We start from the raw sequence: 17,390 nt of genomic DNA, 5'->3' as shown, positions 1-17,390 counted from the left end.
TGGAAACAACCCAAATGTCCATCGACAGATGATTGGATTCGGAAGATGTGGTATATATACACAGTGGAATACTACTCAGCTATAAAAAAGGATGACATAATGCCATTTGCAGCAACATGGATGGAACTAGAGAATCTCATACTGAGTGAAATGAGCCAGAAAGACAAAGACAAATACCATATGATATCACTTATAACTGGAATCTAATATCCAGCACAAATGAACATCTCCTCAGAAAAGAAAAGCATGGACTTGGAGAAGAGACTTGTGGCTGCCTGATGGGAGAGGGAGGGAGTGGGAGGGATTGGGAGCTTGGGGTTATCAGACACAACTTAGAATAGATTTACAAGGAGATCCTGCTGAATAGCATTGAGAACTTTGTCTAGATACTCATGTTGCAACAGAAGAAAGGCTGGGGGGAAAATGTAATTGTAATGTATACATGTAAGGATAACCTGACCCCCTTGCTGTACAGTGGGAAAAAAAAAACAAACTCTTTTTGTTTGTTTTTTAGGGCCCCACTTACGGCATATGGAGGTTCCCAGGCTAGGGGTTGAATCAGAGCTGCAGGTGCCAGCCTATGCCACAGCCACAGCAACGCCAGATCCAAGCTGCGTCTGCGACCTACACCACAGCTCACAGCAGCACTGGATCCTTAACCCACTGAAGGAGGCCAGTGTTCAAATCCAAAACCTCATGGTTCCTAGTTGGATTCGATGGGAACTCTGGATTCAAAGCTTTTTGATCATTTGCCTGCCTCTCCTTCCTGCTGCACCACCATCTTCCCAGCTGAACTGCTTATCTATGATTAGACTCCGTTAGATTTTGAGGTTTCTGAGAGTTGCAACTGCGTCTTTGCCATTTCTATATCTCCAATGTCAAGCTTAGTACCTGTACATAACCAGGGCTTCATGGATGTTTTTTGGATTCAGAGGTACTTAACTTTTACTTGTTTTGACCATGGAAGGTGGCATTTCTGTTTCACTCCCTGCTACAGCCTGGGGGAGACTTGGTAACAAGGCAAGAGCTTGCTAGCTACTAGTTCGGTCTGCCTTTAGTATCATGCTGTTATGCACTAGCAAAGGTGAATAACACTTAACCTTTCTGTGCCTCAGATTCCTCCTCTGTTAAAGCAGAACAGTGATATGACTTAGCTCATATGACTGTTGCAGGGATTCCATGGGTTAATAAGAGTACAGTGTTTAGAAAGGCTTCCAGCACAGAGCAATGATTCATGAAATGCTGGCTATTATTAACATTACAAAGCTAGGCCTGGTCTGTTTGTAGTAATATTGCACCTCCACAATGGAGGGGAAAGAGGCACTGCTAGTAGGTGCTGACAGTCACTTGGAAATTCTAACCAACTTCGTAGCTGCAGCCTTATTTGTTTGTTGTTTTAATCTCTCTGCCCTCGGCTGCTGCACAAGGAGAGGAGTTGATTGGCAGCTTAACTGTTTAAAATCAATATAAGAAACACTTGGAGATTAAAGCAATTTAAGCAAGGTACTGGCTGGGGTTGGGAGCTAAAACTGCTCTTGAAGGAAACAAGCAAAGGAGATGAAGAAAGTGGGTCAGAAATGAAACGGCGTGAAACTGTGTGAGTGGAGGTGATATTACAACAATAGAGCAGCATGACTTCTTCATCAGAAAGAGGTCGTTTCTTTTTAGAAAAAAAAAATATAATGTAGAATCTGGAGCCTTAATCTCAAAATTGCCCCTGCCTAGTACTGATTGTGCTGCTGATTTAAACACACCTGTCTCTACCCCGTGCTCCCTGCCGCCATGCCCCCCACCCACACGTGGGCTCACTTTCCCCTTCTCTAATCTCTGCAGGAACTTCCTTGCCAGGTAGAGATGGAGAGATTACATGTCAGCTTGGTTGCTGAGACCGCAGAAGACCAAAATCACTGGAATTGAGCCACAGAGACCAGGTAAGGTGGTGCAGGAGTGTCATGGTGGATGGTGGACAGTCACCCCAACAACCGTGACTATCCCAGTTAGTCAGTCTCTTCTCACATAGTAGAGGCTCCACTGAGGAAAGCTAAAACTCATTGAATCCTTGGGAAGTCCAAAGGCTCCTGAAGTAGATAAGAGAGCCATAGCATGCCCTATCCTACTTATCTCAGACGCACATGGGAACCTCCATCTCTTGCTCACTCCCCTTTATTCCTTTTTCCCTCCTCCGTTTGTGTGCTAGGAGTTAAACTTGTATGGACTTGACAGTGCTTAATGCATCATCAGTACTGCAACTGTTTCTGTCTGGACCCTAAAATCTCCTACCTTATATCCACCACATCCTGGTCCCCTACTGAGATAACCTTATCCCTAATGAGGAATTACATGTGTAGGGTTATAAGTGTTTCATACTTCTGATTTGTGTGTACATTATCTAAATTCCTTTTACGCTCAGAGAGCCAGGAAGATCAGACAGCTATGCTATTGGGGTACCCAAAGATCTTGGAGGGCTTTGGACCCACATCAAAGAAGGCCAGTCACAAAGGAAGGCATCTAACTACACGTGGAACATTTTAAGCAGGACGTGATCAGTACTGTGGGCTTTATTCCTATGTACCTTTGGCTATGGGCTTCAAGACACAGTCTATTCTATCCCCTTGAAAGAGAAAGGGAGTGTTCTTACCATAAGAATACTAATATATGTCATTGGAATAATATGATAGAAAGTCACTATATGGTAACATCAAGAAATCATTGAGGAGTTCCCATTATGGTTCAGCAGGTTAAGAACCTGACTGTTATCCATGAGGGTGAGGTTCGATCCCTGGCCTCGTCAGTGGATTAAGGATCCGGCATTGCTGCAAGCTGTGGCCTAGGTTGCAGATGTGGCTTGGATCTGGCCTTACTGTAGCTGTGACATGGGCCAGTGGCTGTGGATCCAATTCAACCCCTAGCCCGGGAAATTCCATATGCAGCAAGTACGACCGGGGGATGGGGGGAGAAAAAGAAATAAATGATTCACAAAGGATCAATAACAGAATTTTAAGCCATTAGGTAAAAGGGTCTTGAAAATGGTATTTATGTGATTTCAAACTATAATCCCACAGATCACTTCCTAACTGAGGAAAGTAGTTTTAATAATGGAGACACCTGGGACTACCATCTTAACCAAGTGATAGGATTTAGCATCAACACTAATGGCATAAACGAGCATTATGTGTCCCTTGATGTGATTCTAAGTCATTTGCACTACATCTTCCCCAAAATCTAGTCCTGAGGAAACAGAAAAATCCAAAAGTTGGGACAATTCTGCAAGACAACTAGCCTGAACCTCTCTAAAAAAGTTACCTCTGGGGAAAATAAACAAACAACAATAACAACAACAACAACCAAAAAAAAAAAAAAAACGAATAAAGGAGGGGCGGGTGTATAAAAAAAACAAATGAAATGAGAGACCTTTAATTGGATCCTGGATTTTTTAAAAAAAGAGCTATAAAGTATATTAAGGGAGCCCTTGGAGTAATTTGAATATGTACTACATGTTAGGCAATTACCGCATTAGTGTTAAATTTCTTGAGGGTGATAATGGTTGAATAGTTCTGTAAGACCAGGTCCTTGTTTTCTGTAGATAAATAATTCCGAAATATTTAGGGTTGAAATGTTATGATGCCTACAAGTTACAATGAAAATATTTGGGGGAAAAATCTACTCTGTGTGTGTGTGTGTGTGTGTGTGTGTGTGTGCGTGTGTGTGTGTGTATGCAGATAAGGCAAATGTGGCAAAATGCTAGTAATTGTGAACCTAAAGAAAATGAAAACTACATATTCTTTCATCATAATATTCTTTCAGACTTGTTGAGGGATTGACATTTTTTTTCAAATAAAAATTAGGGAAGGTGGAAGAACTTCCCACCACTTTTTAATTGTATCTGTTTCTTAGAAAGTATCCTGAGCGATAGGGCAAAAGTCCCCAGAAAGTCCTATCCTCTCCTCTCCCCTAATCATTGCAAAAGGTTTTGACTTCGTAATTTAATTTTTCTCCCCACTCCACACATGAATTCTCTTACAATAAGGAAGATTTACCTGGGTTTATTTGTGATGCTGAGCCAGGGTAAGAAAGAGGAGAAAGTTATGTGGGATAAATTTGAAGAAGAGTTTGCCAAGGGACAGTGGAAGAGAAAAGTGTGGTTTGTGGCAGTAAGTGGCGGGGGGTGGGGTGTGGTGAGGCTGATAGAAATCACAAGGGACGCCAAACATCTTCCCCAAGGTAGCCTTTCAGTATGACCATCATCACCTTCACTCATCATGGGCATCTTATTCTATTTCTCCACCCTCTAGTGTTCTTATAACCCATCTCTAGTTGTCCTACCCTACTTGGTATCAAGGACCTGAGTTGGGGGCTTTGGTGCCACCTGTTTCAGCTGCTGTCCCAGAACCAGAACAGGTCAGACTACATGAAGCCTAGTCCTGATTCCGTCTTCCAGAAACCCTGGCTTATGCCCTCTTGGGTCACAGTACACAGAACTGTTCTTTCCTCCCACATTGTCCACCTAGAAAGCAATGGACCCAAAGCCCTGTAGAGCTGCCTTCTCTACCATCGCCAGGAGAGTGATGCTCCAGGGAGCTCTGCTTTGCTCATTTGCCTCCTGAAAAATCCCCTCTAAATGTTCCATTTCACAAAACAAGCAAGGTCTCTTGACTACCCTGCTTCTGCTGTTGTTGCCCTTTAATTAAATCTGACAGGCAGGCAGGCATGTTTGAGCTGGAGGTAAATCAAGGCCAAGTGGAATCAGGGAAGGGTGTTCTTCCTCTTGAGAACTAGAGTCTCAGCACAAAGCCTGAAGCAGAGCAGAGAGAAAATCAATAGTCCTCAGCCAGACTCATTTTCAAATCTGAATGTTGCTTGCTTGTGATTAGTAAGAAAAGAACATGGTGAAGAGTTTTTCTCTTGAGTTTTTTCTATCGTCATGTTCATGGTTGTTGTCTGAGGGTCTTTGCCTACCAGTCCAGCTCATTGTTTTAATATTCACTTTAGATCTAAATGATGATTTACTTGGAATAGTTGCAGTTAACCACATTTGGGGTATCTCTTATAGGCTTGTCTACTAGGCAGTCTTTGAGATCCTACTAAGCACATAGACTGTGGTAGGCTTATACCAGTTGGGGAAAGAAACATTTATCAAATCACATCACAGACTGGAGTTCCCATTGTGGCTCAGTAGGTTAAGGACCTGACACAGTCTCCGTGAGGATGCAGGTTCAATCCCTTGCCCTGCTCAGGATCTGGCCTTGCTGCAAGCTGCAGTGCAGGTCACAGATGTGGCTTGGATCCAGTGTTGCTTTGGCTGTGGCATAGGCCAGCAGTTGCAGCTTGGATTTGACCCCTAGCCTGGGAACTTCCATATGCCACAGGTGCAGCCCTAAAAAGAGAAAAAAAATCACATCCCAAAGACTTAGGTACCCACATTGATATAGGGAGAGTGCTAAGAGTGATCTGGCTGGAGGACTGACCTCATGAGGACAGAGACAGAGAAGTTATTGGTGAGCAAGTGATACTGAGATACGATATTCAAAATGGCAAGGAGTTAGTTTGGCAAAGTGTGTCTGTGACATCTGTGTTGGGTGTATGCTCAGTTATGTGCGGGGTGTGAAGATGAGTGTTAACTGGGTAATGAAAAGAATGTTCTAGACCAAGAACAGGTTGTAGGCACAAGCCCTGAAGAGGAAGTGTGGTGGGTGGTTGCTGCATTTCACTCTAGTAAAGGAGAGACCCATGGAAATCAGCAGAATGCAGCCATGTGTACTAAACGGTGGTGGCACTCCAGTGTTTTTGATATCAAGAAGGCCTTTTCTCAAAACTATCTCCACTACTGAGTGTCAGCAGAACTTTAAACTCAATCACTAACCTACACAATCTTCACATACTTCTTACACTTTATTTCAGAGTACAAAGGTTAAGTCATTTATTCATTGATTTTTTTTTCTGGCAAATAGTTATTGAGACCCTATGATATGCCAGGCATGATTCTAGGAGTTGAGGTTACTGTGTTGAACTCAACTGAAAGTTTCTTATTTTATAAAACTTACAGTAAATCATCCCCACTCTATAAAGTCATGACTACCTGGACATGTTTCTAGAATCTTGTCTCTCTAGAGTAAATGGCTTTACTATTACTTCTATTGGCTGCTTTGAATATTAACTAGATGACTTCAACAAGTGCTGCTGGGAAAACTTAATATCCACAAGCAAAAGAATGAAGTTAGACGTTTATCTTACATCATATATAAAAATTAACTCAAAGTGGATCAAAGACCTAACCTTAAGAGCTAAAACTATAAAACTCTTGGAAGAAAATCTTTATGACACTAAATTTGACAATGACTCTGCATGTAATACCAAAAGCACAGGCAACACAAGAAAAAATAAATTAAATGCCATAAAAATTAAGAAATTTGTACATCAAAAGATATCATCGAGAAAGTAAAAAGACAACTTCCTGAATGGAAGAAAATATTTGCAAATCATATGTTGATAAGAGATTAACATCTAGAATATACAAAGAATCCTAAAACTCATAAGCAAAAAAAAAAATTTCAAAAATGAGAAAAGGGCTTAAATAGATGTTTCTCCAAAGAAAATATACAAATAACCAGTAAGCACTTAAAAGATGCTCAATCATTTGTCATTGAGGAAATGCAAATGGAAACAAAAAGATATCACTTAGCACCTATGAGGGTGGATGTAATCATAAAAATGGAAAATAAAGTTTTGCCGGAGTTCCCGTCGTGGCTCAGTGGTTAACGAATCTGACTAGGAACCATGAGGTTGCGGGTTCGGTCCCTGCCCTTGCTCAGTGGGTTGAGGATCTGGCATTGCCCTGAGCTGTGGTGTAGGTTGCAGACGCGGCTCAGATCCCGCGTTGCTGTGGCTCTGGCGTAGGCCAGTGGCTACAGCTCTGATTCGACCCCTAGCCTGGGAACCTCCATATGCCATGGGAGTGGCCCAAAGAAATAGCAAAAGGACAAAAAAAAAAAAAGTTTTGCCAAGGAATTGAGAAATTCAATCCTCATGCATTACTGGTAGGAATGTAAAATATTGCTACCTCTGTGGGAAGCAATTTGGCAATTTCCAAAAAGGTTAAACATAGAACTACCATATGACCAAGTAGTTCCACTCCTAGGTATATATCCAAAAGAGTTAAAAGTGGCGATTCAAACATACATTTGTACATCAGTGATCACTGCAGCATTACCACAATAACCAAAAAGTAGAAACAGCTCTAGTGCCCACCAACAGATTAGTGGATAAATAAAATATGGTATATACGTACTATGGAATATTATTCAATGTATTAAAGAAATAAAATGTTAACATATGCTGAAACATGGATGGACCTTCAAAACTGTGTTTTGGACACAGAGAGCAGACTTGTGGTTGCCGGGGGTGGGGGTGCAATTGGTAGGTGCAAACCATTACATTTAGAATGGATAAGCAACAGGGTCCTACTGTACAGCACAGGGAACTACGTCCAATCTCTTGGAGTAGAACATGATAGAAGATAGTGTGAAAAGAAGAATGTATATATATGTATGACTGGGTCACTATTTTGTACAGCAGATATTGATGCAACAGTGTAATACAGTGTTTTACTCTAATAAAAAAAAAAGTGTGCTTAGTGAAATAAGCCAGATAAAGATACACAAATATTACACAATTCCACTTATATGTGGTACTTGAAATAAGCAAATTCACAGAGACAGACAGTAGAAAAAGAGGTCACCGGAGGCTAGGGGAAGAGAGGAAGGAGAAATTATCATTTAGTGGGTACAAAGTATTTGTTAAGGATGATGAAAAAGTTTTGGGTATAGAAAATGGTGATAGTTAGCCAACATTATGAATGTATCTAATGCCACCAAATTGTACACTTATAAATGATTAAAATGATAAAAACTATTGTGTATATTTTAACACAATAGAAAAATTAGAAAAAAAGAAAAAGATGAGAGAGATTTTGAGTTACCTGGGTAAGCCCAAGAAAAGAGTTAAAGAGAACTAGTTATCAGGTAAGGAGAAAAGAAGTGAGTGTTTATGTACATGTGTGCATATAGGCAGGTGATGTTGGAGATGGGATAGGTCTTGGGACAGAGGGGTGACCAAGGGCACTTAAGTCTGAGAGCGAGATAATCAGGGAGCAAATGTAGGCAATACAGTGGCCAACAGACTTTGATGACCCGGAATGTTTAAATGTACATGGAATTTATATTTTTGTTTGAAGAAGATGGATAAATAACACCTCTCTCTTCCCCATTTGCACAAAAACATTAGACAGAAATGAAAATGAATTAAGAAGGCTGTGAATCCCCCAAATTAAAACACTTCTTTCCATCCCTTTCAATTTTAGTTGTCAATGCTGAGATTTGCGTGCCGTCAGAACCTCAAATCTCTTTGCAAGGGGCATATTTTGTACTTCATGAAAAAATGCCTGAACTCTATGACTTGAGAGAGAATAGAAAAGAAAATTTTCAAAAGGTAAGATGAGAATGAGATAAATAAAAGCAAGGAGTAAGAAGATATGAGGAGGGAAAAGAAAGAACTCCATGAATACAGAGGAAGATTGGTCTCCTAGGGATCCGCAGAGACACTAGATTCTTTGTATAAGGCGGTGAGTGGGTGTGTTAGAAAACATATGTAAGGAAAGATTATTCCTTTAAAAAATGTTTTTATTCTCTACTGTAAAACATAGTGCAAAATGAAGAAAATACCGGATAGGGCTTCTTGGCTTGTTCCCAGAGTTGGTTCTTTTTTTTTTTTTTTTTTTTTTTTTTTTTTTTTTTTTTTCATTTCTGGAAGGACAGAGCCCTCCTTTTCTCTTAGAAGAGGTGAGTAGGTACTTCTGATCACCCTTGTCAGCCTCAGCTGACCCACCTCCACACTACTTCTCCTAGAGGTGAGACCCTGCCTTTCACTTACTCTCAGCATATCTGACAGTAGTAATATCCTGTGACAACTTTTCCTTTTGTATGTGGGGCTTCCTCCCTTCTCTAGCAAAAAATACTGAAAATTAGGTTAAGTTTCTCCTGTTTGTGAATAGGGACTTAACAAAGTAGTAAGCATGAAACATTTACCATGCCATGATATAAGATAAAAAGACTGCCGACTATTTCAATATTTATTGTCTACTTTTATGGCAACGTACACAAATTCTTCCTTGAGAGTTGAAAGTCTCACACCTTGTGTTCTATGGTCTCCAGATAACAATGTTTCAAGTCTATTCTTGTCCCCAGGTGGAGAAATAGTTATTATAATGAAAATGGCCAAAATACCTAGGCTTTCAGGGAAGGATTTTCTAAGAGTCTCTGATAGCTTTTACTTTCAATGTTTTTTACTAACTGGGGGGAAAAATGTGAATGCTTTAATGCTGTACTCTTCAAAGTACAGAACTTGCATTTGGCCAGAATCCATTGCAAATTAAATAAAGAACCTAGTGTTCCCTAGCTGCATCAGGCCACGGAAATAACAGTCAATTCAGATATGTATGTGTATATACATATGTGTACATACATGTGTGAATGTGTGTATTGTGCTGAATTCATGTGTTTTCACATTTATGCAAGATGACCTATAAAATGATGTAAGTTCTAATTCACCCCAGGAAGCTGTGCATGAGAATGACACTCTTAGCCCTTAAAAAAAATTTGATGCAAACATTGTAGATTCTTTCTAACATACACCATTTATCTTCAGCCAATATAGAAGGGCAGATAAGATGCATGCACCCCAGAGTTCCCATCATGGCTCAGCAGTAACGAATCTGACTAGTAGTCATCAGGATGCAGGTTTGATCCCTGGCCTTGCCCAGTGGGTCAAGGATCCAGCATTGCCGTGAGCTATGGTATAGGTCTCAGACATGGCTCAGATCTGGTGTTGCTATGGCTGTGGTGTAGGCCAGCAGCTACAGCTCTGATGCGACCACTAGCCTAGTAATTTCATGTGCCACAGGTGTGGCCCTAAAAAGACAAAAGAAAAAAAAAAGATACATGCACCCCAATGTTCATAGTAGCACTATTCTATTTACAATAGCCAAAACTTGAAAGGAAGCCAAAATGTCCATCAACAGAGGAATGGATAAAGAAAATATAGTCCATGTATACAGTGGAATATTACTAGGCCATAAAAAAGAGTGAAATAATGCCATTTGCAGCTACATGAAGGGACCTAGAGATTATCATACTAGGTGAGGTTAGTCTGACAGTGAAAGACATATATAATATGATATTGCTTATATGCAGAATATTTTAAAAAAGGATACAAATGAACTTATTTGCAGAACAGAAATAGACTCACAGACTTTGAAAACAAACTTATGGTTACCAAAGGGGACAGGTGCTAGGGGGAGGGATAGACTGTGGGTTTGGGATTGGCAAATGCACACTGTGGTATATGGAGTGACTGGCCAACAAGAACCTGCTGTATAGCACAGGAAATTCTACCCAATAGTCTGTGATGGTCTATATGGGAAAAGAATCTGGAAAAGAATGGATGTGCCTACATGGATAACTGAATCACTTTGTGCTGCAGCAGGAATTATCAGAACATTGTAACTCAACTATACTTGAATAAAACTTTAAAAAAATGAAAAAAAAAAGAAGGGCAAACAATTAGATATCCGAGAGCCTTGAAGGCAGTGGCCTTCCTAAGAGCACTGACAGCCTGTGTGTCACTTTATTTACATAGATACACAATTTCTCAACCCAATATTAGAGTCACCTCATATTTTCTTAGCATTCAAAGAATGGTCATTTTTGGTATTCACTGTTCCTTATAGCAAAACAAAGTAGTTTTATAGAAGCTCTAGAGAACAGGACTCTGAGCCGAGCTGGGAAAATGAAGTCTTGTGATCCAGCAGCTGACCCTCAGGAGGGGTGGCCACATGAGATAGTCAGAAATTTAACACAATTGCTTGGGAGAACAAAAGTAAAATGATGCTTTAGGGAGTCATGTCTGGACAATGTTACTTCCCAGGCAGATCTTACTTTCTATACCCAATAGAGATGTTAGAAATAAAATCATGCCCAAGATACAAAGGCACCGTTTCCATCTAGTTCGCTCTTATTAACTCCCTAACTATTACCAATTTTTCTTCCTGTATGGACCTACAAATTGTATAGCGTGACTCACTGTGAAACACAGCTTTCTATGTTTCTAAGCCTATAAAATAGTTTTATGATCCCTGTGGTTATTTCGCCCAATTCACAATTTCAGTACTTTAGGCACTGATTTCTTATTTATTGGGGAGTCTGGCTCATTAGATAGTAGGTAAACGTTGTTGGAATTGTGCATTATGAGCCCTGATTGCTTTCTTCCATAACTAACCCTGCTCCTGGCCAACCTTGACCTCTAGGGCAGAATTGGTTGTTTCCCCCAGGCTGCATGTCGACATGGTGTCTAATTTCAGTTTAACACAACTCTCTGTTACATGGAATTTTTAATGCTTGGATGGCTTCAGAGCAATTTGGAGATGTTTTATCTACCCCAAAGCCATTTAGGTCTATGGAGAAACTTAAAATGCTCCATCTTCCTACCTCATATCCTTTACAGTTCTACTCCCAAAAGGGCTCAAAAGGTTGTGCCCTTTTCCCTGTGGGATTCCAATTATATCAGACAAGTTCATTACCCCAAACTGAGGTACAGAAAGTAGTATCTTAGAGGCTTCCACCGCTCAGAGTACCAGTAAGCACTTATTGAATATTCTTTCATGTTAATAGAGATACTCACTTTAAATGTATATATCACTAGTTATACTCCAGGATATTTTTTTTTCCTTTTTTGGCCACACCCGTGGCATGTGGAAGTTCCCAAGCCAGGGATCAAACCTGAGTCATAGTGATGGCCCAAGCTGCTGCAGTGACAATGCTGAATCCTTAATCTGCTGAGCCACAAGAGAACTCCACTCCAGGGTATGTTTTTTTTTAAAACTGTGTTCGCATATCAATCCATTAAAGCTTGTCAGGTGTCATGTTTGACACAATAATTATCATTATTATTATTATAATCATTGACAACCCACTGATTATTTTCTCCATTTAATAAACTAGAACAATATGATTTGGGGTTGCGATTTCCAGTGTTTACCTGTATCCAGTTCCACTCTCTTTTCAGGCACAGGAGAATATTATATGTCCCCACTGCCTTGTAGTTAGTCTCGTAGGTCTGTGTGTCTAGTACTGGTCAATGGGCTGTGAGAGGAGGTGATATGGATCATCTCAAGATGAAGTATTTAATGGCCAATTTAAGACCCTTTTGCACTCTCTTTAGCCACCACATTGACCATGGAGGCCATGTGTCTGAAATGGCACAGCTGTAGGGTGATGGTGAAGCCTCCATCAGCTTCTATCACTGAGTCACCAGATGGAGGATAATGAAAAATATACCTGAGTTTTACTAAACTTGTGAGATTTTTAAAATCACTATAGCACAATCTAAACTTTCCTTACCAATAAAGATTTCTTTCATAATTGAGCAGAATGTCATGTGGCCTTAGTTCCCTTTACAGTTAGTGTTCAACATAAGACCAAGAGTCATTAAGACCTACAGTTCCTGGCTGGTCTCTGTATACCTATCGCCCAGCGTGTCACAAGCAGCTACACGAGATTCTACCAGAGATGCCATAAATGACATTGCTTCCTGCAGTTCCAGTTCCATGCATGCAAGGGGACAGGGCAACTCAGGTGAAGTGAAAGTCACCTTGAACAACTTCATGAGAAGTTGCCAGTTTATGGAGACTAGAATAGGCAGATATTACTGTGATGATGTCGCATAAAATTTTGGTGGTTTTGCAGCAAAATCATTTGTGATCCTGACTCTTTCACTCACTAGCTGCATGGAAAGAGGATGGGTAGGTGCCCTGCCACAAGCTGTGTGTCATTCATGTCACAGGTGTGTCATTCTGGGCCTCAGGCTATCCAGAGCGCAGTCTTCTCATGGTGGGGGGCAAATGCACAAGAGACCAAAACTGAACACACACATAAGCCTCTGTTCACGGCATATCTGTCAAAACATCATTGGCCAAAGTCAGTCAGATGACTCAGCCCAAAGTGTTTGGAAGTGGGGTCAAGATGGGGTTGTACAGTCCACCTACTGTGCTTGGAGGCATCAAAGCCACATGGCAAAGGTCATAGATGTAGAATTCTATTAAAGGGAAGGAGAAAAAATAGAAAAAAAATTCATTCTACCAAAGGAATCATGCTGTAATTGGAAGAATTAACTAATATTTTATTTCAAATGACTGTGCAATCCTAGATTAGCTTTTCCCAAGATAACATTCAGCTACATAGTATTTTCTTGTCCTGAAATACATTATTTATATATTTGCTATTTATTTATATATTTGTTTGCTGATTACTTATGTATGGATTTCTGTGCCTTGGCCAGCTGGTAGCTAATCCTTATCTTGTCTCTTCCTCCTTTGGCAAAGGGGCATATTCCTTTCCCTAGATACTTTTTTTTTTCTTTTTAGGGCTGCACCTGGGGCATATGGATGTTCCCTGGCTAGGGGTTGAAATGGAGCTACAGCTGCCGGCCTACACCACAGCCACAGCAATGCCAGATCCAAGCCATGTCTGTGAGCTACACCACAGCTCACAGAAACGCTGGATCCTTAACCCACTGAGCAAGGCCAGGGATCGAACCCACATCCACATGGCCACTAGTAGGATTCATTACCGCTGAGCCATAATGGGAACTTCCATCCTTTCGCTAGATACTTGATTCTTTTTGATAAATTGTAAAATTACAGTTAGCTCCTGATTTAATCAATGAGTTATTATAACACTGCTTTCTCGGATTGTATGAACAAACGTGTGTATTCAACACAATAGTTTTTTTTATTTTTCAATTTATAGTTTTGTTGTTGAAATTGTTTTTGACCAATACAGTGATTGAGCAAATAAGTTGTCTCTATTTCTACTTCATCCCATTGTGATTTAACAAAGAAATTTAAGATTTCTTATTTTTCATCCTAACGCTTCCATCTTTCTTATCCATCCCTTGGTCCTACACATCAGGAAGGCATGTGCTTAGACAGACAGTCCATAAAGTGACTAATGAGAAGATAAACAGGCAGCTAGAACCATCATTGTTCTGCTGAAGTTTCAGCTAGTGAGGTTTTTTGCTGGGACTCAAAGTGTCCTTTGCCTGGTTTTACCCCAGATGCTGTTTTGGACTGTGAGTTAAGTGGAAGAACCATTTGATATTCAGTATGTGAGTCTATTCTTGGAACACATGAGCTGCATATGGAGTTGTCTGATTCTAATTCAAAAAGCATTTATTGAACACCTATGTTTCAGGCATAATCTGAATTGTAGGAATATAACAATAAAAAAAAAAAACAGACAAATTCCCTACACTTATGGTGCTAATAACATTTTAGTAGAATACTACATAATCTGGAAATACTTTTTTTACAGCCACACCCACAATATGGAAATTCCTAGGCCAGGGATTGCATCCAAGCCACAGCTGTGATCTACATTGCAGCTGTAGCAATTCCAGAACCTTTAACCCACTGCACCAGGCCAGGGACTGAGCATGTACCTCTGCAGCAGCCAGAGCTGCTACAGTCAGATTCTTAACCCACTGTGCCACACTGGGAGCTCCAGAAAGTACTTTTTAAAATAACTTTCTCGGGAGTTCCCGTCGTGGCGCAGTGGTTAACGAATCCGACTAGGAACCATGAGGTTGCGGGTTTGGCCCCTGCCCTTGCTCAGTGGGTTAACGATCCGGTGTTGTCGTGAGCTGTGGTGTAGGTCGCAGATGCGGCTCAGATCCCACGTTGCTGTGGCTCTGGCGTAGGCCGGTGGCTACAGCTCCGATTCAACCCCTAGCCTGGGAACCTCCATATGCCGCGGGAGCGGCCCAAGAAATAGCAACACCACCACCAACAACAACAACAACAAGACAAAAGACAAAAAATAAAATAAAATAATAAAATAAAATAACTTTCACAAATAACAAAAACAACAACAAAAAAAAAAAAAAAGAAGAAGAAGAAGAAGGAGTTCCCTGGTGGCTCAGTGGCTTTCCTGCTGTGGTTCTCATCACCACTGTGGTGCAGATTCAATCCCTGGCCCAGGAACTTCCACATGCAATGGGTATGGCCAAAAAGAAACAAAATAAAATAGCCTCCATAAGAAGATTCCTACTGATAAATTTCCAATCACTGCTTTTACTTGGAGCATGGCCTCATCATCAGACTAAGGCAAGGAATAAAGGTATATTCCATTTTTCTTTAAATATTAGCAGTAAATGTGACCCAAAAAATTGAAATACCTTGAGTCATCCAAAAGGCTACTATTAGAGCTTTTTAAAATTTTTAAATCTCTAACAAGGAGTGTGTTTTGTTTATTTTTTGAAGGTTTTAAGGTATATTTATTTTTATTTATTTTTTCTATTGTTAAGTCCCCAATACAATTTTTTTTTCTACTGTACATCATGGTGACCCAGTTTCATATACATATATACATTCTTTTTTCTCCCATTATCATGCTTCATCATAAGTGACTAGACATAGTTCTCAGTGCTACACAGCATGATCTCATTGCTTATCCATTCCGAAGGCAATAGTTTGCATCTACTAACCCCAAGCTCCCAATCCATCCCACTCCCTCCCCCTTGGCAACCACAAGTCTATTCTCCAATTCCATGATTTTCTTTTCCATGGAAAGGTTCATTTGTGCCCTATATTAGATTCCAGATATAAGTGATGTCATATGGTATTTGTCTTTATCTTTCTGACTTACTTCACTTAGTGTGAGAGTCTCTAGTTCTCTTCGTGTTGCTGCAAATGGCATTATTTTGTTCTTTCTATGGCTGAGTAGTATTCCGTTGTGTATATATACCACATCTTCTTAATGCAATCATCTGTCAATGGACATTTGGGTTGTTTCCATGTCTTGGCTATTGTGAATAGTGCTGCAATGAACATGCGGGTGCATGTGTCCTTTTTAAGGAGAGTGTGTTTTATTTTCTAGGCTCTTCCACTTATAAAAACACTCGACCCTAGACTCTTCCACTAGTGAGTTTGATGCAATATGCCCTGGGTGGGCCCTGGATGTTAATAACAAATGGTTCAATTATTCTTATGATCAGCCATGTTTAAAAAACACTGGAATAGGAGAAGTGAGAGCATAGGTCCGGGCTCTGAAGCTCATTTTCCGTAGTCATCGCAGCCACCTTGCAGTGTAGCCATCTTGCCTTTCTTTTACAGGCGGAAAGAGTAATATTTCCAAGATCACAAGTTAGTAAGTGGCAGACCTAAAATTGGAACCCAAAGACCAAAGGAACCCAAAGACCAAAGTCTGTCTCCATGATGCTTACTCCTTCTATCACACCACATCTTCTTTTATTTGCTCATTAGTGTGTTAATTCGGTCTTTGTTTCAAAATATATTTATTATTAGTACTAGGGATAGATGATATAGGAAGAGAATAGAATTTTGAGTGAGATCCAAGGAACTCAAAGTCTATAAAATACCGCATTTATTTAAGTCTGTGAAATACACCCTGGGAACACAGGAAATAAAAGTCAGTTACAGGTATGGAAGTGAGTCACAGTGGAGGTGGCATCTCAGAACTCAGAATATGTACAGATGGGGACAAAAACCCAAGAATTCTGGGTAGAGGGAACAGCATGAAGAAAATCCTGGGGTCAGAAAACACTGATTACAGGGAACTGCAGGACTAAAGAAGAGAGGTTTCCACAGCCACACATCTAATTCTAGAACACCTAAAGCAGTTGTTCAGATTGACAGATGTCCTGGAGTTCCCTATGGCCTAGCAGTTAAGAATGCAGCATGATCACTGCTGTGGCACAGGTTCAAACTTCCACATGCTGTGGGTACAGCCAAAAAAAAAAAAAAAAAAAAAAAGATTGACAAGTATCCTATACACATATCAAAATCCTTTTGAAAATTTGAAATCATAGCAGCACAGGGCAATCTTTGTCCCTGGCACAATCTACTGAAGGTAGGTAATAGCCGCCTCTTTCATAGGGAGCATCTAGTCTAAATCTTTTGGACCAGTCTACACATTTATATTATCTGCTCAGCCACTGTGTGCATTTGAGTTCAATCCTTTGAGTAAAAGATGTAGGGTAAGTGGCAACAGATGGAGCTACAAAGATGGGTTGGGTCATTGGCAGGTTTCTTTCCCCAGGGGACCAGTTGATGGAAAAGTTACCCTAAGGGTACTAAGGCTGTCTGCTGTCAGCTGCTTAAATAAGCTTTTAGCACTTTCCTCTATGTTGAGATGGAGGCAGATTGCAGTGACAGCCCTGGACAGGTCCACTCTTGCCTAGGAGTTCTCAGTCTGCTAAGCCTGCTGAGCAGAGAGTTCTCTAGACAGAAAGGAGGCATATGAATGGGGTGTGGGCTGTGAAAC

The 17,390-nt window shown here is 40.5% G+C and overlaps 1 long non-coding RNA gene across 1 annotated transcript in view; it reads left to right on the top strand.

Annotated features, from left to right (window-relative positions):
• The window catches only part of LOC102163214, a 39,908-nt gene continuing 24,027 nt past the window's right edge, over positions 1,510-17,390 (top strand). The window contains exons 1-3 of the long non-coding RNA XR_002339313.1: positions 1,510-1,595; positions 1,834-1,931; positions 8,357-8,484. This is a non-coding gene — a long non-coding RNA (uncharacterized LOC102163214). The remainder of the gene's footprint in view (positions 1,596-1,833; positions 1,932-8,356; positions 8,485-17,390) is intronic.

The sequence above is a fragment of the Sus scrofa genome, chromosome 1 (genome assembly GCF_000003025.6).
Source record: "Sus scrofa isolate TJ Tabasco breed Duroc chromosome 1, Sscrofa11.1, whole genome shotgun sequence".
Lineage (NCBI taxonomy): Eukaryota > Metazoa > Chordata > Mammalia > Artiodactyla > Suidae > Sus > Sus scrofa.
The sequence above is the reverse complement of the archived record's forward strand: the minus strand, read 5'-3'. Positions and strand labels throughout refer to the sequence as shown.